The sequence below is a fragment of the Balaenoptera borealis genome, assembly GCF_965194805.1.
Source record: "Balaenoptera borealis genome assembly, chromosome: 5".
Taxonomy (NCBI): Eukaryota; Metazoa; Chordata; class Mammalia; order Artiodactyla; family Balaenopteridae; genus Balaenoptera; species Balaenoptera borealis.
The window spans coordinates 1,817,059-1,839,596 of NC_138862.1; the positions used below are offsets into that span (position 1 = coordinate 1,817,059).

Here is a 22,538-nt window from a genome sequence, read left to right on the forward strand (position 1 = left end):
CGATGAGGCCCAGGCGCAGGTGGCACGGGCACCGACTTGTCTGTTTCTGTGGCTGGTCTTGCTTCCCGTCAGCTATCGTGTCCCGCCCCAGGGAGTGAGGGCCAGCTTCCCCATCGTGGGGGAAGACGTCCCGTTTCCCGTGTCACGGGGAGTCGAGCCCAGTGGGGCGGCTCTGACTGCTCTGGAGTCAGGTTCGTAGAACTAGGAAAGCTCTGGTCCTCAGCCCATGACTCACTTCCATCGCCGGTGCACGTATCACCCACTGTTCATGGATGATCAGTTATTGGTTCTTATAATAAACCCCCATGAATACCCTACCTAACATGGAAAGTAGAACATCAGTAATTTACCCCTAACTTCGTGGGGCAACCACAGTTGGAAATGTGTGCTCATTATCCTGTTACCTTTTAAAAAAATACAGTTGAGTCACATCTCTCTGTATTCTCGAAAGGTGTAATTTCCGATTTGGTGGTTTTGCATGATGTCGGAAGGGCATTATCCCGAATGTAATCTTCTGGAACTTACTTTTTTCACTCCCTGTTCTGTTGCTGTTTCCTCCGCACATCCGTGCGGTGTAGTCCATAGGTTTAGACCCCTCCCCACTGTCCTGTCGTGGGACTATCTCAGGTTAGACCTGCTCCAGTGGATGGCGGGCGTGCGGGCCCTGAGGGGATTGCGGGGGGACCTGGCTGTGGACTGTCCTTGACCCTCCTGTTGGCATCCACGGCCTGTCTGTTTGGGGCCAAGCCAAGCTCCGCCCGATGCAAGGTGCTCGCCGCCAGTCTGTCTGGCAGAGGGAATGACAGCACGCGGGAGAGGCGGGCCCTGCAGGACACGCTGGGCAGGGAGCCGGTGTGCCCGGCAGGGCCAGCTTCAACCATAGGGGCACTTTCAGGAAACGTGCCTTGGGCCCAGGTGAAGCTACAAGCACCGCCGGCAGGTGAAGCTACAAGGAGCTGACGGAGATGCGGGAAAATTGACTTCTCCCCCCTGGGAAGCAACCACAGATTCCATGCCTTTTGTTTCTGGGATTTATTTTGTAACAAATTTTCCTCAGAGCTTTTCTAAGGCAGCAGATGGCTGTGGTTTGAGATACACTAGCACCGCGTTGGCCAAGGTCTCTTCTACTTTGTTTCCAGCCATAGAGAGAGCCCTGCCCTGTGGGCCTGAGCATGACTGCCCATCTGCGGGAGTGCCCTCCAGGTGCCGCGGTCCTTCCCTTCCAGCCCTCAGGGGACCAGATGTCACAATACAGCCAGAGATCCCACTGCGGGTGCGAAGCGCCCCAGCTCTCCAGGCGTGGCCCCTGAACCCTAGGCTTCCTTCGCTCTCTGTCAAGGGTAGCGCCCCTTCCCCTTCCCTGTGGGCGGGGAGGGGACACAGTCCCTCCCAGGACGTTCTCGCTACTGATTGCCCTGATTTCCAACCTTTTAATTTATGCCCTGGAGGCAGATGATAGAGCTGATCTATCGAGGTGATCTGGGACCTATTTCCATGGTTTAAATTTCCCCAAATTTTACCTTTCGGTAAAACTGAGCCAGAAACGGAACCAGTCAGGTTGGACATATAGTCTCACGCGCATGCACACACACGTGCAAGTGCTCACACAGGACATATACACTCGGGCATGTTCCTACGTCCCGCGTAAACACGTATACGACACGCACGCACGTGCACACGCACACGCACGCACGCACACGCAGGCAACCCAGGGCGCGCCGGCCCCTCCCCGCACGCGCCGCCAGGTCTGACAGCTGTCGCAACCTCTGCAGCCCGTCTCGCCTGCTGTCAGGTCAGTCTGGGCTCTACTTTCCGAGCAGTTTGTCGAGCCCACAGCACCGTTGACCTGACAGACCCACCCCCAGGTTTCCTGTCTCAGGTCGGGCACGTGGGAACTGATGCTGAGTCCCAGGCTTCCCAGCAAAGCCCCGGTCACAGCGCCTTTCGTCTGCGCCCTCTTCCGGCTCCAGGCTGTTACTGCAGGGGCTTCATCCATCCCGTCACCACCTGGACCACACATGCGCACACAGGTGCACACGCAGGCACACACACACAGGCACACACACACAGGCACACGTGCTGGACTGGCTCCTCGGGGTCCCTGGTTAAACTGGCCGATGGTAACTCCTGTGAAGCTCGTGGCGCAGGTGGGGACGGGAGGCCAGCAGGAGCTGCAGCTGTGCTGCCAGGTGAGCTGTGCAGCGAGATAAAGATGCCAGCAGAGCCGGAGAAGGGAAATGAGTTTTATTGCCTTTGAAGCATTTTCCCTAGCTCCCCCTGCAGGAACCCCCTGTGTGAACTTGGGGTTTATCTCCCAGTGCATGTCTTCATCCAGGTTCTGAAACAATACATTTCCATTCCTTGGCATGTTTTTAAAGTTTAGATGTTGTCATAAGCTGTGTATCTTTTTGTAACTTGCTTTTTTCCCTCAGTGTTATGTTGGAGCAATTCATCCCTGCTGATAAGCGTAGCTCTTGGCATCTGTTCAGGGCTGTATAGTAGTCCACTGACCAAATATACTATGGTCTGTTTAGTCTCCAGTCACAGACATTTAGGTTCCTCTTAATTTTTAGTTACTACCCCAAATGCTGCAAGTTTCCATTCTTTTAACTTGTTTCTTGTGCACACATGCCAGTGTTTCTTGAGCTTATCTATCCAGAAGTGCCCTGCTTGTGTGTCACCGTGCACGTCTTCACCCACACCAGAGGGTGTAAATCTCTCCACAAAGGGGTTGTTCCCATTTGATGCTGCCAGCAGGTGTGAGATGGGCTATTCCATGTCTTAAACCACAGCCACCATGGTCAGATGTTCCAAGTTTGGATGGTCTGGTAGTTGTGAAATGTCTTGGGAACTTTATTTTCTATTTTATATATATTTTTATAGGGTGATGCCCATGCAGAAAAGTACACAAAACATAAAGACACAGCTTAATGGCTATTCACAGAGTGAGCATTGCCTGTAACTGCCACCAGGCCCAGGAAGTGGGCATATCCAGCCCCGACACCGTCCGGGGCCTCCTCCAATCACCCCCAGCCCCCAACCTCCCAGAGTAACCATCATTCCTCTAGAAGGAATGATGTGTTTTGAGTGGTTCTGAGCTCCTATAAGTAGAATCACACTGTATACATTTCCTTTTATCAACAGTCTTTACCTGTTTTAGGTGCTCAGGTGAGTCTAGCCTCACAAAGTGAGGGAGGGAGCTGTCTTCTTTTTGTTTTCTCTGGAAGAGTTTGGACCAGTTTGGAGACATTTATTCCTAGACTGTCTGAGTCTGGTATTGTCTTCGTGGGTGGATTCTAACACCTGATTCAATTTCTTTAATGGTTAAAGGTTATTCAGATTTCTGAGGAGTTCACTGTGGTAAGTTTTATATATTTTTAGAGAATTTATTGGGATAAAATTGTTGTAATAGCCAATGATTATTTTTTAAATCTCATATCTGTAGTTCTGCCATAATTTTCAATCCCAATTTCCTAGGAGTCTTTATCGTGCCTTGTCTTTTATTCTGCTGGCCAATTCCACAAGCCAAAGATTTGTCTTTTCAGAGAACCATCTTTTGGCCTTGTTGGTCTGTGCAGATAATTGTTTTCTATTTCATTAATTTCTGCCCCTGATTTTGCTATGTATATACTGAATGGTTTTAACCACTTTTCCGTGATACTTTTCATAGAAAAGCTTCAGAAAACAGCACAGATATTTTCAATATGTCATATAGTGGAACAAAGCAAAAAAGGAAACGTCAGTCCCTTGTTTCAAAGTGATGATAGTCAGTCATAGCTGAGTATCATCTTGTGATAGATACTATTTTGGGGGGGTATTTAGCTGAAATTCTTTTTTTGATGGATGTAAAAGATTCAAATGTATTTATACCTCAACCGCAATTTTTTAGGCCACTGTGACATTTCCTCATAAATTTGAAAGTTCTTTGAGACAAAATGTACCCAAAATATTAGTTGGACAGAGTCTCATTTCAGTAAGATCATCTAAAGCTAAAGAAAGGTATTTGAAAATTTTCAAATTTTGAATAAATTAACCTTTAATGCCATTCGTCTGCTTGCTCTGTCACGTTCTGAGAAGAGTGTGTCAGTCTTTCCCTGTGAGGATTTGTCTGTCTTCCTTGGACTCCACCAGATTTTGCAATTTTGAGGCTACACTTTGTGGTATATGGACGTTGGGGATTATTATGTTTTTCTGGTGAATTGAACTTTATTATCATTAATTAGAAATCGTCTTCATTCATAATAACATTTTCTACCTTAAAGTGTATTTTGTCTATTAAAATAGTTGTTCTAGATATCTTTGGTTGGGTGGTTTTTTTTTCTGGGCTGCGCCGGGCAGAACGCAGGATCTTAGCTCCCGGACCAGGGATCGAACCGCGCCCCCTGCACTGGGAGCCTGGAGTCTTAACCACTGGACCAGCAGGGAAGTCCCACGGTTGGGTGTATTTTTTCTCCTCTTTTACTTTCAACCTTCCTGCCCTTTCTGTTTTTGGGGTTGGTCACACCTCTACCCTCCTTATCACTCAAAGCGGGTTTCTCCCACTCAGCTGCAGCGTCCGTCCAGGGCTCTTGTTTTACCTCGACTTTTTTCTAACCCCACGAATTAGCCGCGTTGTCATTATTCTACTCAGCTCGTATTTGTTCATCCACACGCCTACCAACGAGTGCCCTCACTGCCCCGCCTCCCGGACCCTCCTGCTGGGATGCTGTCCTTCTTGCCTGAGACCCCTTTCAGTGAGGGTGTGGCTGGTAAACGCCGAAGGATCGTGTGCTGTCCTGGTTCTCGGTGGGTGTTTGTCGGGGATGCAGGTCCAGCTTGACACCATCCCATCCTGGCGCTTCGACCGCCCTGCCTGCCGCTGCTGAGAAACCCCCTCTTCGTTGTTCTTCACGGTCAAGCTGCTCCTTTTGTTACCGACCAGGGTTCTTGGCCTCCTTAATCAATAGAAATTGATCAGAGGCCAGATGAGAAATTCAGGCAAAGCTTAACTGGGCCTCGTGCCGCAGCAGGAAGGAGTGAGAACAACTAACGGGTGCCCTTGCTCACTCCCGGAAGTGGGGGGCGAGCTGCTTCTTAAATGGGTTGAGGGTAGGGGCGGGGCAGTGGGGCGGGCCAGAGGGGTGGCTTGGGTCGGCTGCCCACTCCCTTGGTGGTGCTGTGTGCAGGGATCACGCGCAGGACCTTCAGAAGCGGCAGGTGCGTTTTTGGTCTTTTTGTATCTTGTTGTCCATAATTTGCCCCAGCTGTGCAGTGCACGCAGTTATTTTTAGTCCCTTATAGTTTCTTTGTATCTGTTGCTCCAGGAGATGTTTGTCCAGGTGCAAGCACTGCAGCAAAGGGTCCCGGGTCCCGGGTCCCAGCCCATGTCTCTCTGGTGCTGTGGACACTCCCTCTCCTAAGCATTCTCTGTTTCCACCGCGTGGATTTCTTCTTTCATCATGTGTCGTCATTTCTGGAACACGGTCTCTGTCTCTGCTTCTCTCTGGAGAACCACGTGACGTGTACCAGCCCTTCTCTATTTTCCAAGTCTGCTAGTCGCTTGCCATTTTTTAGAAGGTGTCTTAGTTTCCGTGTAATTTCTTCAGGTCAGCATCCTGCTTCGTGTGCACCGTAGGCCCTGGTCTCTCCAACCTGCTGTCCCACCCGGGCCGTGGGTTTTATTGCAGTGATTTTGTATGCTTCGGCTTTAGAAGTCGTATTTGGGTCTCTCAAATATCTGTTTTTAAATAGTATCTTGTTCCTTTCTCTCGTTTCTCATCCCACCTTTTAGTTCTATGGTTGTTTAAGCACACGTACTTACAAGTCTGTGATCAAGAACCCACAGCATGAAGTTCTGGGAAAGTCTGTTGTGTCCGTCGCCCCTGGCGTGGGGACGCGTGTCCCCCTGTGCGCTGTTTTGAGGGTCGTGGGCTCACGCTCAGGTTCTCAGTGGTGTTAACGCTGCCCGGCGGGCTGGGGGTGCCTCAGGGAAACATGTGCCGGGACCGGGTGCAGCTCACTGTAAACCGCAGCTCACTGAGCGCTCCTGAGTCGGGCACTGGTCAAGACCTGCTTTACAGATGGGGACACTGAGGTGACAGGTGGGCATGCGGTTGCCCCAGCGACAGAGTCTGTAGACGACACAGCTCCCCTGACAGTGCAGCACCTGCCAGGCGCGTGGGGACGGAGCACTGACCCCCCAGGCTGTAGATGCCACGGGAGGGAGGGGAGGGCGGCAGGTTGCTGGGGCCCAGCAGGTGTGTGGGGCGTCGCTGCACATTCACCTGACCTGCCTGGTCAGCCGAGGGGCACCTTGTCCCCCACGGCTGGGGCTGGGGCTCTGCGGCGGTGGCTTGTGGCTGTCCGCCACGGGCCCCCTCGGGTGCTTGGGAAACAGTGAATGTGGAGTCAGATGCGAGGGGAGAGCCTGCCATCCGGCTCCTCTCCATCCTCAAGCATCCACGGCCAGGAGCGCCCACGACCAGGAGTGCCCACGGCCAGGAGTATCCACGGCCAGGAGTGCCCACGGCCAGGAGTATCCACGGCCAGGAGCGCCCACGACCAGGAGTGCCCACGGCCAGGAGTATCCACGGCCAGGAGTGCCCACGGCCAGGAGTATCCACGGCCAGGAGTATCCACGACCAGGAGCGCCCACGGCCAGGAGTGCCCACGGCCAGGAGCGCCCACGGCCAGGAGTGCCCACGGCCAGGAGTATCCACGGCCAGGAGTGCCCACGGCCAGGAGTATCCACGGCCAGGAGCGCCCACGGCCAGGAGTGCCCATGACCAGGAGCGCCCACGGCCAGGAGCGCCCACGGCCAGGCGTCGTGACGGCCGGAACACTGGCCAAGGCGCCCCTCGGTGCTCAGAAGATAGGTGCCACTTCTCCCTGACGAGGGCCGATCAGTGGCAAGAATCGAGCAGCTCGGGGAGCCGAGGGGTGCAGCCTGGCTGGGCTGCCAGTGCGCCCCCTGCTGTCCTGGTGCTGGTGCCCCCGGGTGGGGGCTCTTTCACAGGTGTGGCCGAACGTCCCACGCTTCATGATCAAGGGCAGCGTGGCGCTCGGCCGGCCTCACAGGCTATGCAGCAGGACCCGCGAGGGCAGGGACGCGATGGCAGCCTGCAGGGAGGATGGAGGTGGGCCCCGAGCTCGGGCCACGCTCGGGGTGTCCTCATGAGGATGGGCCAACCCCCAGCCCTGCCTCCCCGATGACAAGTTGCCCCTCTGGACCCTGGGACGTGTGCTCGTGACGATGTCCAAGGAGAGGAGGCTAGATGGATCCATTTCTTAACCAGCCGGTGGGAGTTGGTTCCTGGTTCAGTCACCCTGTAGGAGCTGGGCAAGGTCCTTGGTGATTAGCTGGAGACCAGCGTGGGACCCGGAGAGCTTGCCCCCACGAAGGGCAGAGCTGGAGGGTCAAGACCTTCGTGGCACAGCTCGGCTATCCGTGACCAGGGACCCACGGCTTTGGTGGCCACGGCTTCAGCAGCAGGCGGGGGTGCAGAGGAAAGCAGGCATACAGATGCAGGCGGGGCAGGAGGAGGCCTCGCACGCGATGGGCTGGCAGGTCAAGGGCACGCAGCAGGCCGGGCTGCGGGAGGAGGCTGGGCCGCAGCCCGCAGGGCAGCACGCGGACTGAGGGTCTCGGGCCGGCTGGCAGGAGGTGGCCGTGCAGCCTACGGGACGGCACAGCAGAGACACGTGGGGGGTCGGGGTGGCCGCGGTCACTCCCACAGACCAGGGGAGGGCAGCAGATGGGGGCGCAGCCCAGGGGACCACAGCAGACCGGCTGGCAGCCCTCAGAGGAGCTGGTGTGGCACATGGTGGCCGGGGGGCCGGGCTGGTCTGGGGGGTCCCTCCCCGGCAGCCTTTGTTCCCCGGGCCGTGTGTCCCGGCAGCACGGCCACTGTTTGTGCTGTTGATGCTGTTTTCACTTTCCTGTCCCCATTTTGGGTGTCCAGCCCAGCAAGGAAGCCCCACACAGAGTGCAGTCTCGGGGTGGGAGCGGCTGGCGCCAACAGTGCGCTGGGCTTGTGCTGGGCCGGGCACTGGGCTCTACTGGTGCCTGGGGGTGACAAACTGCCCGGAGGACTCAGCGTCCTGGTGCACCCGTCCCCCCGGTGTCCCTGGGGGCCGACACTCGTACGCCGCAGGGTATCTGCGCCTGCCCTGCGGGGGGTGGGGTACTGCTGCTCAGTCCCCCGCCCAGCTCCCCACTGGGGCCTCTTCCTGTGGGGACGTTTGGGCATCCTGCCTGCTGGTGTGGGGTCCTGGTCTCGGGAAGGAGGGGAGCTCACTGGGGTGATGCGCCCAGACTCCCGCCCACAAGGCCCTGCAGCCCCCGGCGAGGGCAGACCCCCCGGTCACCACTGAGAGCGAGGGAATTCAGCCCCGGGTGTCCCTGCCGGCCCCGCGCCAGGCCCCGCATGGCCTTTTCCACCCACAATCTCCATAAAACTTCCCTCTGAATCTCCAAGGAAGCAATCCTTACCCCTGTTGATACAGGCAAGGCACCTGAGACTCACCTGGCACCTGGTCCCAGGCCAGACAGCAGCTGGCAAGGGCGTCTGGTGGGTGACACTGGCACAGGTGGATTCCAAAGGATCCCCACGTCCAAGACAGTGGACTCTTGGGAGCGAGGGGCAGAGAGGGGGTGGTGGGGTCCCCGAGGTGTGTGAGGAGGCCTGGCCCCGGGGCCCGGCAATGCTGTGTCGGGCCTTTGCAGAATCGTGGATGGATGCTTGTCTTTATTTTTATTTTATTTTATTATTATCACTTTGGGGGGCCGCAGCATGCGGCATGCAGGATCTTAGTTCCCCGACCAGGGATCGAACCCACGCCCCCTGCAGTGGAAGTGCGGAGTCCTAACCACTGGACTGCTAGGGAAGTCCCCTAGATGTTCATCTTTAAAAACCGAGCGATGGGTGGAGTGGACACCCCGTGTGATGTAGAGATTCCCCGGCTACTCCCTGATGCCTGGACCTCAGTCCCCTCCGTTCACGGGCAGGCCTGCACTGATTCCAGCCGGGAACATTCCAGAAGAGAAGTTACCAATGACCTCTGTGCTCGCCTGGCACAGAGGCGAGCCTCCCAAAGGGTGACGTGCCGCAGTTTGATCTCGCCGGTTGCCCTGGGGGCTGGAAAGGTGATGCGGTACAAGGCTCGGGCGTGGGCGGGCCTCTCTGGGGCGGCTGCCCGCGCGTCTGCGCTCCCGGCTACAGTGTTGCCGTCTGCACCGCAGGCTTCCTCTGCGTGGAAGCGGGCGATGCTTCTCTGCAAGGGCCCCACGGGGAGGGTGCCCGCTGGGGAACCCGTCCCCACCCTGCTCCCAGTGCCCCCCACCTGTGGAGGACGGAGCCTCGTTTGGAGACCCCCAGGTGCAAAGCACAGGCGTCGGGTGCTGTAGTGGTGAGGCCAGAGCGAGGCGCTGCTGATGCGGAAACCCAGCCTCTGTGCACCAGGACCAGATCAAATCTCGGAGGCAGTTTTGGGATTGTTTTGAAACTGTACATCAATTTGGGGAAAGTTGACATACCTGGCAATCCACGAACATGATATATGATTTAGGTCTTCTTTGATTTCTCTCACTAATGTTTTATATTTCTCAACATACAAATTTTACACATTTTTCCCAAGATTCATCCTTAAGCATTCAGTATTTTTTATGCTACTGTAAATGGTACTATTTTAACATTTCCAATTATTCATTGCTAATATATAGAAATAAAATTGATATCTGTATATTGACCTTTATTCTTTGACCTTGCTAAACCCACTTATTAGTTCTAGTAGCTTTATTAAAGAATTTTTTTGATTTTCTAGATAGACAATAATGTAATATGTTAATAGAGATGGTATTATTTTTTCCTTTCTGGTCTGTATGCACTTTACCTATTTTTATTCCCTTAATGCACTATTTAGGAACTCCAGTGTGATAATTAATGGAAGAAGTAGAACTGGAAACCCTTGCTTTTTTCCTGATTTTAAGGAGAAAGCACGAAGTCTCTCATCATTAAGTTTGATATTAGCTATAGTTTTTTTGCAGATGGCCTTTAAAGGAAGTTCCTTTTTTAATTTATTTTTTTATTGATTTACAATGTTTCAGGTGTACAGCAAAGTGACTCAGTTATACACACACACACACACACACACACACACACACACTTTTTCAGATTCTTTTCCATTCTAGGTTTTTACAAGATATTGTAATACAGTTCTATACAGTAGGTCCCTGTTGTTTATCTATTTTATATATAGTATTTTGTATCTGTTAATCCCAAATTCCTAATTTATCCCTCTCTCCTTTCCCCTTTGGTAATCATTAGTTTGTTTTCTGTCTGTGAGTCTGTTTTTGTTTCATGATAAGTTCATTCATATCATTTTTTTAGCTTCCACATGCAAGTGATATCATTTGATGTGTGTCTTTCTCTTTCTGACTTACTTCACTTAGTCTGATACTCTCTAGGTCCATTCACGTTGCTGCAAACGGCATTATTTCAAAGAAGTTTCTTTTAATTCCTGGTTTGCTGAGAGTTTTTATCCTGAATAGATGTTGGATTTTTTCAAATGCTTTCCTGAATCTATTGGGATGATACGTCTGTTGATATGGTGAGTTACATAAATTGGTATTTGAACACTGAACCAGCCTGTCTTCTTGGGATGAAGGAATCACACCATCATGCCCTTTTATCTCGCTTATATATTTCCTGATTTGATTTGCTAATATCTTGTTGAGGATTGTTGCATCTTTGTTCATGAGAGATACTGTTCCATCATTTTCTTGTAATGGTTTGTCTAATTTTGACATCAAGATTATGCTGGCCTTATAAAATCAGTTGGAAAGAGTACTTTCCTTCTATCTTCTGGAAGAGTTCACGGACAGTTGGCAGTATTCCTTCCTTAAATGTTTGGTAGAATTTGCCAGTGAAGCCATTTGGTCTTGGTGTTTTCTATGTTGTAAGATTTTTAACTGCAAATTAAATTTCTTTGATAGATATGGGACCCTTTAGCTTATCTGTCTCTTCTTGAATGAGCTTTTATGATTAAGTCTTTTAAGGAATTTGACCACTGCACCTAAGTTTTCAAATTTATTGGCATTAAGTTGTTGATCTCATTCCCTTATTATCTTTTTTTTTTTTAATTTTATTTATTTATTTATTCATTTATTTATGGCTGTGTTGGGTCTTCGTTTCTGTGCGAGGGCTTCCTCTAGTTGCGGCAAGTGGGGGCCACTCTTCATCACGGTGCGTGGGCCTCTCACTATCGCGGCCTCTCTTGTTGCGGAGCACAGGCTCCAGACGCGCAGGCTCAGTAATTGTGGCTCAGGGCCTAGTTGCTCCGCGGCACGTGGAATCTTCCCAGACCAGGGCTCGAACCCATGTCCCCTTCATTGGCAGGCAGATTCTCAACCACTGCGCCACCAGGGAAGCCCCCCTTATTATCTTTTTAATGACTATAAGATCTGTAATAATGTAAGATATAATCTTTTTGATGACTGTAAGATCTGCAATAATCCTGTTATTCCTAATATTGTATTTTGTATCTTTTCTTTCTTTTTTATTTTCCTGATTAAGCTAGAGGTTTAGCAATTTTATTGCTCTTCTCAAAGGAGCAGTTTTTAGTTACTTGGTGTCTTTTTCCATTGTTTTTCTATTTTCTATTTCATTGTTTTTGCTGGTATTTTAAATTATTTCCTTACTTTTGTTGATTTTGAGTTTAATTTGCTTTTCTCTTCTAGTTTAAGGTGAAAACTTAGATAATTGATTCCAGAATTTTCTTCTTTGTGAACATAAGCATTTATCCCACCTATTTTGACATACTGTCTTCTCATTTGTATTCAATTTAAAATATTTTCTAATTCTCTTGTGACTTCTCCTTTGAACCATGGATTATTTAGAAGTGGGTTGGTTAATTTTTAAATATGTGTGTGTGTGTATGTGTGTGTGGGTTTCCCTCTGTCCTTTTGTTATTAATGTCTAATTTAGTTTCATTGTGGTCAGGGAATGTATGTATTTTTCAGTTCTTTAAATTTGTTGAAGTTTATTTTATGATACAGAATATGTTATTTTTGGTGTATATTTTATGTGCACTTGAAAAGAATGTATTCTGTTATTGTCGGTTGGAGTGTTCTGTAAATATCAATTCGCTCAAGTTGGTTGATAGTACTGTCAGGCTTTTACATCCTTACGAATTTTCTGTCTATGTGTTTGATTGATTACTAAGAAGCTGAAGTCAAGTGATAATTGTGGATTTGTCTGTTTCTCCCTTTGGTTCTATATCATTTTTTTGTCTCATGTGTTTTGAAACTTGTTGTTAATTGCTTACACATTTAGAATTGTTAAGTTTTCTTGGTGAATCAACCCCTTTTTTATTATGTAGTATCTCTCTTTATCCCTGGTAATATGTCTTGCGCTGAAATATACTTTTTTCGATATTAATATAGCCATTCCAACTTTGATTAGTGTTTGTGTGGTATATTTTTCCATATGTTTACTTTTAACCTATCTATGTTTTTACACATAAAGTGGGATTTCTGATAGATAGCTTAGAGTTGGGTCTTGCTTTTTCATCCAATTTGAAAATCTCTGTCTTGATTTTGATGTTTAGACATTTTGCATTTAATGTAATTGCTGATATATTTAAATATATCTTGATATATGTAAAATAACATCTTGTTAGTTGTGTTCTATTTGTCCCATCTGTTCTTTTTCTTCTTTTCCTTCTTTTTAGGTTTAATATTTTTAATTATTCCATTTCATCTCTACTTTTAGCTCATTACCTATACAACTTTTGGAAGCTGATTGACCTAGAGTTTATACTATACACCTTTAATATAACACAATCTACCTCCAGATAATATTATGCCACCTCATCTATACTGTCATGACTCCACAACAGGGCACATCCATGCCCCTTTCATATCCTTTGTGTTTTGTCACATTTTACTTTTATGTATGTTCAGACACTCAATTATCTTGTAATGCTTCTTATATTTATCTTCTCTTCTAAAATCGTCTCTAGAGCCGTTCTTTTCCTTGCATAGATCCAGGTTTCTCGATGCTATCACACTCCTTGGCTTGAAGACATTTTCTTAATATTTCTTGTAGTGTTTGTCTTCTGTTAATCTCTCTCATTTTTTATTTATCTGAGAGAGTGTTTATTTCACTTTTATTTTTGAAAGCTACTTTCAGTTTCACAGGGCTGACAGATTTTTCTTTTAGTATTTTATAGATGTCATTCCATTGTCTTTTGGATTGCATAATTTCTAATTAGAACTCTGATGTAATTCTTACTTTTGCTTTTCTGTGCATGGCATGTCTTTTTCATATGGGTGCTTTCAAGATTTCCTCTTTATGTTTGGTTTTTGACAGCCACCACTTTAATATGATGTGTCCAGGTCATTTTTTTTTTTTTGGTAGGGGGAAGATATTTATCTCACTTGAGGTGCTCTGGTATTTTTAGATTTATGGTCTTATGTCTTTCATCATTTTCAGAAAATTTCTCTGCTATTATTTCTTCAAATATTTCTTCTATGAAGAGGTAATTCCTATGCCTTGTTTCTCTCTCTTCTCTTTCTGGGACTCTAATTACATGCATCAATGATAATTTGATATTGCCCTAGAGTCTTTGATGTTCTGTTCTTGTCCCCGCCCCCCCCCCCACCATCTTTCTCTTTGTGTTTGAATACAGTAATTTCTATTTCCCCATCTTGGAATTCAATGATTCCACACTTGGCTGTGTCAGGTCTACTGAAGAGCTCACTGAAGGCATTCATCTTTGATATTGTATTTTGATTTCTACACTTTCTGTTTGACTATTTCCTGTAGTTTCCATCTCTCTGTGGCAATTCCCCATCTGTTCATATGTGTGGTCCATGTTTTACCCTTAAACCCTTTAACATATTAGTCACAGTTATTTTCAAGTTTCAGTCTGACAGCTGCAACATTTGGGTCACTTTGAGTCTAGTTGTGTTGATTGCTTTGTCTCTTGACAATGGATTGATTTTTTTTTTGGCTGCGTTTTTGAATGTGTTCTAAGTTTTGTTAATCTCAGATATCATGTGTTAATTTAAATGGACATAAACGGTGTTTCCTCCTGGGAATAGGTGTCAGGTCATCAGTACGTGGGGAAATTTGAATCAACCTGCTCAGATGTTGCGGTTGGTTTGGGTTTTGGTGTTCTTTGAGGACCTTCAGGGCACCAGCAACTTCAGATTCCTTGTGGGGAGCCATCAGTACCTTGTGCTTAGGACAAGGGCTGGGGGACTCAGTGTTTTCGCTCTGTCCTACCTTTTAGCTGTTCTCCACACAGAAGGGACCTCTACATGCGTCTGCCTTTCCCTGGTGGGGAACGACGCTGCTCAGGCATCTGTGCTGGCCGGGCTGGAGCCAGGGGCCAGGGGGTGGGGTCTCTGGTCCTGGCCCAGGGTCAGCCTTGGCAGGCCCTGTGTGCCTGGGGCTTGGGGGTGAGGCTTTCTCAGACTTCTGCCTCTTCTCCCTGGGATGGCCGGACCCCCTTTGTGTGTGTGGTGGGTTTGTGTGAGTGTTTCCAGCCCTCCCTGTTTAGACATCCTTTAGGCACCAGGTGGGACCCTGGACCCAGGCCTGTTTCCTGTGCCCCACTCAGAGGGAGGGGAAGTCCTTCCCCATCCACATTGAGAGTCTCGAGTGGTGGACGTGAGGACACACCTTCCCCACCCTCCACCCACCAAGGACCCTCCACCTTCAGCTGAGCCATCGGGAAGAGGGCTCTTTGAGGAGGGTCTTCTGTGCTTGTGATTTGTATATACCTTCAAGAAGGAAACTTCAAAAATATATGAAGCTAAAAGAGGGGGACAGGCTGCACTGAGAAAGCATGATTTATGTGGCTCACGTGGGGCGTGGTTTCCTGCTGGGGACAGAGGAGGACCCTGGGGAGCAGGGCTTCCCAGGGGGGATGGCCAGCTCACGGAAGGGTCCAGATCATCCTGCCACCTCCTCGCCCGAGTTCAGAGGGTTGGCTGATCATGCTCGTCGCCTGCCACATGCAGAACCTGGAGGCCCACCGAGAACTCCTGCCGGGAGGGGTGCAGGTGTGACCCCGTCTGCAGTGGGAGCCGCTGGGAGGAGGCACGTGATAGGAAGCCGGAAGGGGTGCTATGGGGGGGGGGTCTGCAGAGCAGGGCAGGGCGGGAGGGCCGGCAGCACACGGAGGAGTGGCAGGAGGAGGCCACGCGCACAGGCTTGTAGCTCGTGCGTACACACACGGCAGGCTTGCGGCTCACGGGCACGTATACAACGGGCTCGCGGCTCACGGGCACGTATACAACTGGCTCGCGGCTCACGGGCACGTATACACCTGGCTCGCGGCTCACGGGCACGTATACACCTGGCTCGCGGCTCACGGGCACGTATACACCTGGCTTGCGGCTCACGGGCACGTATACACCTGGCTTGCGGCTCACGGGCACGTATACACCTGGCTTGCGGCTCACGGGCATGCCGGTCGCCTGGCAGGGGCTGGACCCGCAGCAGGACGGCTGGCAGGAGCTGGGCACGCAGCAGGCGGCCTGGCAGCCCGAGGGGCAGCTGGTGTGGCACATGGTGGCGTGGGGCTGGGCTGGTGTCGGGAGGAGGGTGGTGATGTCTGCAGGCTGCCTCCCCGGGGCCTTTATACCCAGGCCGTGGGCGTCCCAGCGACACAGAAGCACAGCTGTTGACTTCCTCGTGGCTGCGGCCATCGTGCTTCCCCAGCATCTTGTTATCCTGGGACGCGCTCTCCTGTGCTGTTCTCCACCACAAATTAGTTTGGCTTTGAGGCCAGTTCCTCCTTCTGCAAACAGGATGCTCTGGTTTGCCTTCCCGTGGGGTTCGTGGTGTGTCTCCAGGCCGTCGCTGTGCACAGAGCACCCCAGGATCCACTCAGAGTGCTGTACCCTTTTACTCCTTTTTGTCTCATGCCGTCAGTGAAGACTTTGAGGCCGTCATGTATTTTGAGTTTTTATTTCGCACAGGAAAACATTGAAGCAGGAGTCTGCAAACTGCCGTCTGTGAGACAAGTCTGTCCTGCTGCCTGTGTGTGAATGAAGTTCTCTGGGGCACAGACACGTCCGTGCGTTTAGTGTGTCTAAGGCTGCTTTTCCCCGACAGCGCTGAGTCGTTGTGAGTGAGACCGTGTGGCTGCAAAGCCTGAGATACTTACTCTCTGCCCTTTACAGAAAGTTCACCAGCTCTGCCTTATCGTAATCGTACAAGAACTGATTTGTTCATGCAACAGATTATGCTGTGGGCTGGCAGCAGAGACGTCCGGCCTCATGAGCCTTCCAGGGCAATGAATAAATGGAAAATGAATGCATGGACTCATTCCGGGGGGCGCTGAGGCCTGGAGAGGAAAGCAGGTTCAGCAGACAGAGAGACGTGGGTGCTGCTGGGTGGTCTGGGGGCCTCGGGGGGGAGGCGATGCTGAGCCGGCACTGGGTGCAGTGGGGGGCGGGGGCGGGGCTCCAGGCAGAGGCAGGCAGGGCGGTGTGAGGACCCTGCTGCAGAAACCGGTGTGTTCCAGGAGCAGCATGGGGAACGGGTGCAGGGGGACAGATTCATAAATTTATTTATTTATTTATTTATTATTTTTGGCTGCGTTGGGTCTTCATTGCTGCACGTGGGCTTTCTCTAATTGTGGCGAGCGGGAGCTACTCTTTGTTGTGGTGCACGGGCTTCTCATTGCAGTGGCTTCTCTTGTTGTGGAGCTTGGGCTCTAGGCGTGCGGGCTCAGTAGTTGTGGCTCATGGGCTCTAGAGCACAGGCTCAGTAGTTGTGGCTCACGGGCTTAGTTGCTCCGCGGCATGTGGGATTTTCCCGGACCACGGCTCGAACCCATGTCCCCTGCATTGGCAGGTGGATTCTTAACCACTGCACCACCAGGGAAGCCCAGGGGGGACAGATTCAGACCATGGAACCCAAGGACCAGGCAGCACAACCCTGGGCTGATGGAAGAAGAACGAGTAGGTGAAATTGAAGACACATCAGTAGAAAGTATCCAATCTGAAGAAGAGGGACAAAGAGTTAAGAAAAATGAAGAGGGCCTATGAGACCATATCAGAAGCGCTAACATGCAAGGAATTTCAACCCAAAGGGAGAAGAGAATGACATTGAAGCCTAAGAATATTTCGAAGAAGTAATGGACAGAATCCCCAAATTTGATTAGAAAAATTACAACTTACAGATCCAAGAATCTCTGACCAATTTTGATTTAAAAAAATTCCAATTTACAGATCCAAGAATCTCAGACCACCACTAAGGTCCCAGCACCGTTAGGCACAATGGAAAGACCATGGATTCCAGAGTGAGGCCGAGCAGCCTCAATGCCTGCTTCTCCGTTCGCAGTGGTGAGAACGTGCACACGTCCTGGGATCCTTCCAGATCTTCCTGATTGAACATCTGTGCAAATGGGGTATCCCCTGCCCCTTGAATGGTGGCAGGATTGATAATTGATCAGTTACGAGAGAGTCCACGTAAAATGCTTCGCTCAGCCCTGGCACAAAGCTGGAATCATCACCCACCGTTGATTATGGCAATAACGTGGCCACAGCCCCCAGTGAGGAGCCCGACCCTGAAGGAGAACCTTCTGGATCACTGAGTTTCCAAATTGAAATGGGGGACACTGGTGTGGTGAGTGTGACTCTGCTTCTGTGGACAAAGCACAGGGTGTTTAAAACTGGGGAGGGCCTTGAAAATCATGAAGTGGGGCCCCCGTTCCCACCTGACGGCCCTTCCCCATCCAACCCAGGCTCCGATTCCAGAAGTCACAGGGCCGCTGGGTCACCGTCAGCCTCCAGCTGAGAAGGAGCTTCCTGAACTGAGTCACTGCAACCGGAAACTCCAGGAAGAGACCCGAGGAGGGGACGAGGAGGAAAGACAACAGGCCGCCACGAGGAAGACACCCGGGTGCCTCGTGGCCAGGACGCCACAGCCCGGGTATGGAGGCGGCCCCGGGAAAGGAGCCTCCGGACCAGCCCTGTCCTCTGCCCTGACCCCACCCAGCCCCATGCCGCCATGTGCCACGCCAGCTGCTCTGAGGGCTGCCAGCCGGCCTCCTGTGTGCCCAGCTTCTGCCAGCCTTCTTGCCGTGTGCCTCTGAGACACAAGCCTGCTGTGTGTGTGCCCGTGAGCTGCAAGCCCATTGTGTGTGTGGCCCCCTCCTGCCAACCCTCTGGGTGCTGTCAGCCCTCCTGCCCTGCCCTGGGTGACCGAGCATGGGAAGGCGGCCTCTCGGCCGAGGGGCGAGCTCCCAGCACTCAGCCCGAGGGACCCCACTCTGTCCCCCGAACTTACAAGGTCAGTCCTCACCCGGCTCTGCGTGGATTGAGGGCAAGTCCCTAACTTCCTGAACTGACCCCGTTTAGGTGAAAAGGTCTTCTGCTCCGCAACTGAGTCTAAATGGAAATGAGATGCTCCACTGGCAAGCAGGGCTCCTCCGCCTCCCGATGGGGGGAAAGAGCCTCGTGGGGAACTTCCATGGTCCCCCAGAGATGCCCACGGCCCGCCCCCAGGACCGTGGCGCGTCCCCTCACACGGCAAAGCGATTTTGCCAACGGGAGTAAAGTAATCGTGATCGGGGATGGTCCTGAGTCATCCGGGTGGGACTTGGGAGAGGGACTGGGGAGACTCGGCCACAGAAGGGGAGGCCGCGGGAAGAGGGAAGCCAGACGCTAGGCCACGAGCCGAGGATGCGGTGCCTCTGTTTATCTATGGAGATTGTCGTATTTTTCTTAAATATGAATAAGTAAAGAGTACAGGTCTTGAATAAACTCGGCAAGGTATTTAAGAGTTGAGGCAGATTTATGACCTAACCACTTCCTGTTTAAAGGTCCTCTTTGGGTTTTGCTCTGTCCCCACTTCCCTGCATATAGCTAAGCTGGGGTGGGGGCGGGGCCCCCTGGGAGGTGCCTTCAATTCCTGGTCCCTCCTGCCTGGCCTCCACTGTTCTCCTGCTCCTATGGGCCTCATCAGTCTGTTATTGATGGGGTGATAAGTAGGGCATCCGTTGCTGACCTGGTCAGTCTGACTGCTGCCCACTTGACTCTAGTGCTGGTGGTCCACTGAGACTGCAGGCTCATCCTCCTACTGTCCTGAGGGTTTGTTCACAAGGTGTCATTTTTGCTCTGTGCCTCCTCACTCAGGCCTTGAAATCTTGGGTAGAACGAGTGATGTCTGAACCGACCCTGCACCGCCCTCGGGGCCCACAGGAGCTCGTATGCAGACAGCATGCAGGCAGCCCTCCTCTGGGTGGGCACCTCCCTGCAACGGTGCTCGTCCTGGACTCTCAGATCCCGACCCAGCAGGGTTTCTGCTGCTCCCCACGTACCTTTAACCTGCACAGGCAGCGGGGTGGGCATGGGAGGAGCCCAGGGCCTGCTCAGCGTCCGAGCCTTCTGCCCCCACGCCCGTCCCCCTTGCCGGCTTTGGGGAGGGTGGGCCCTGGGGTAGGAAGGGACACAGAGCGTGCAGATGGCACCCGCTTTCAGATCCTGTGGTCTCTCAGCTGCTTGAACTCGGATTCGAGACTATGTCTTTGAGGAGGACACAGTATTTTATTGATGATAGCAGCTGACCTTTGTCACATGGGATTTAAGCTGCCAACCCCACAGAGGAGGTGCCCGGGGCCCGCAGTCCATCCTGGTCGAGGGGTCTGTGGGATGGACGGCAGGTTCAAATCCCTTCTGGGCAGCCACTGAGTGTCAACCGACGGGGAGAGGGGAGGTCCTGGCACCAGCAGAGGGGCAGGGGCTCCCGAGAGACAGCAGCTTGCGGGGGGCAGACGATCCATCTGGTCAGCTGCAGGACGTGCCCGAGCTGGGGACGCAGCAGGTGGGGCAGGAGCACGTGGGGTGGCAGAGCAGGGACACGGAGGAGGCCGGGCAGCAGCAGCTGGGCTGGCAGGAGGAAGTGGGCACAGCAGGCGGGGCGGCAGAGGAGGGACACGGAGGAGGAGGGTCTGCAGCAGGACGAGGGGCGGGGGGTGGGCTGGCAGCACGAGGGGGCTGAGCAGGGGGCGGCATCACAGCACACGGGCTCGCAGCACACAGGTGTGCAGCAGACAGGTGTGCAGCAGACGGGCACGCAGCAGGCCTGCTGGCAGGGGAGCAGGTGCAGCAGGAGGGCTGGCAGCTAGACTGCTGGCAGCATGGGGCCGTGCAGGAGCTGGTGCAGGCTCTTTGGCAGCAGGGGCTGGACACACAGCTCACTGGGGTGCAGACGAGGGTCAGGCGGGGGCCGGGGCGCAGCAGCTGGGGGCACAGCAGGGGGCTCGCAGCAGCTCTCTGGGCAGTTGTCCACCTGCCAGCAGGAGCCAGTGCAGGAGTCACAGGGACCAGGCAGGGCCGCTGCCGTAGCTCAGGGCGCTGGAGCAGACGGACGGGGTGGACACGGCCGTGGTGGGGGTGGGGAGGCTGGAGGAGGGTGTGTGTGTGTGAGTGTGAGTGTGAGTGAGTGAGTTTGTATGTGTGATGTGCTCGGCTGTCGGCTTTTTTACCCTCCTCGGTGTGTGTGTGTGTGAGTGTGTGTGTGTGAGTGTGAGTGTGTGTGTGTGTGATGTGCTCGGCTGTCGGCTTTTTTACGCTCCTCGGTGTGTGTGTGTGTGTGAGTGTGTGTGTGTGTGTGATGTGCTCAGCTGTCAGCTTTTTTACGCTCCTCGGTGTGTGTGTGTGTGTGTGTGTGAGTGTGAGTGTGAGTGTGTGAGAGTGTGTGTGTGATGCGCTCGGCTGTCAGCTTTTATACCCCTCCTCGGTGTGTGTGTGTGTGTGAGTGTGTGAGTGTGTGTGTGTGATGTGCTTGGCTGTCGGCTTTTATACCCTCCTTGGGGTGTGTGTGTGTGTGTGTGTGTGAGTGTGTGTGTGTGATGTGCTTGGCTCTCGGCTTTTATACCCTCCTCTGTGTGTGTGTGTGTGTGAGTGTGTGTGTGAGTGTGTGAGTGTGTTGTGTGATGTGCTCGGCTGTCGGCTTTTTTACCCTCCTTGGTGTGTGTGTGTGTGTGAGAGAGTGTGTGTGTGAGTGTGTGTGTGTGAGTGTGTGTGTGTGTGAGAGAGTGTGTGTGATGTGCTCGGCTCTCGGCTTTTTTACCCCTCCTCGGTGTGTGTGTTGTCTCTCCTGTCGTTCCTGGTTGGTGCCTGGCCCGGAAGCCTCGTTAGATGAGTCAGTTGCCCACTGGGTACCTGGCTGACCGCCTGCCCGGGGTCTGGCCCTTGAAGAGGCTGGTGTTGGGCTGGGCTGGGCTGTGGTCCAGCTGTTCCTTCTGCAGGTTCCCTGATGGCAGGTCAGGGGACATGTGTGGCCGTGATTCCCTCGGGGGGACACCGTGGTGGCTCCTGGTGAGCTTGCTGTGGCTATGAGGGGGTCCCAGGGTTTATGCCCGGAGGACAGTGCCCGACTACTCCTGGTGCCCCTGGGCAGGGGCATGGAGGACAGCCCATCCCTGAGGGGGAGGCCGGGAGCTGGGCAGGAGCAGGGGGCCATGCTGGGACTCAGCCAGGATTCTGCTGGATTAATTTGTCTTTCCTACCCACAACTGGGGGGGGCACGTGGGGTGGGCGAGCATTGGGCTGGAGCCATCCCCAGGGTCAGGTGGGCCGTCTGGGGAGTTAAGGAGGCAGCCAGGTCCTCACCCTGCTGGCATATCCCACGGGGAGGGGCCTTCAGCTCCGGGTGTTCTGGAACAATATGAGAGTGGAAGGAAGATCCTGGAGGTCTCAGTGGTTACGTGACAGTGACGGGGGACCTGGGCAGCTCCCTAGTTTAGGCTCAAGAGAAGCTGCTGGGGCATTCAAAGGCCACAGCATCTCCTGTGGCCTTCTCCTAGTGCCGCCGAGATGGTGGACGCTGGGCCTGTTGGATGTGCTGGTGTTTTGTGTCACGCCTGATAGAATTCACCAGTGAAGCCGTCTGGGCCTTTTCTTCGTGGAAAGTTTTTTGTTTTTTTTTTCTAATTTCAATTTTGGGACTTCCCTGGCAGTCCAGTGGTTGAGAGTTTGCCTTCCAATGCAGGGTGTGTGGGTTCAATCCCTGGTTGGGGAGTTTTTTGCCTCGTGGCCAAAAAACCAAAGCATGAAACAGAAGCAATATTGTAACAAATTGAATAAGGCTTTAAAAATGGTCCACATTAAAAAAAAATCTTTAAAAAAGATAAATAAATAAATTTTCAATTTTGAAGTAATTATAGATTTCCAAGAAGTTGCCAAAAAGGAGGTACAGGGAGTTCCTGTGTACCCTTTACCCAGTTTTCCTTAATGACAGCATCTTGGGTAACAAGCGCAAATCACAACCAGGAGATTAACAATCCACAGGTCTTATTCAGATTTCATCAGTTTTTTACATTTAATTTTTATTTATTTATTTATTTAGTTTTGGCTGCCTTGGGTCTTCGCTGCTGCACGCGGGCTTTCTCTACTTGTGGTGAGCCGGGGCTACCCTTCGTTGCATTGCGTGGGCTTCTCATTGCAGTGGCTTCTCTTGCTGCAGAGCACGGGCTCTAGGCGCACGGGCTTCAGTATTTGTGGCACACAGGCTCAGTAGTTGTGGCTCGTGGGC

General features: G+C 52.0%; 1 protein-coding gene and 1 pseudogene across 2 annotated transcripts in view; one reads left to right on the plus strand and one right to left on the minus strand.

Annotated features, from left to right (window-relative positions):
- TSPEAR (thrombospondin type laminin G domain and EAR repeats) overlaps nt 1-22,538 on the plus strand; it is a 94,473-nt gene that overhangs the window by 21,278 nt on the left and 50,657 nt on the right. The gene's annotated exons all lie outside the window — the stretch shown is intronic.
- LOC309628970 lies at nt 19,787-21,279 on the minus strand (annotated as a pseudogene). Its single transcript has 2 exons — nt 21,167-21,279; nt 19,787-20,404 (listed from the first exon to the last, which is right to left on the minus strand). The product of its transcript is annotated as an uncharacterized misc_RNA (transcript).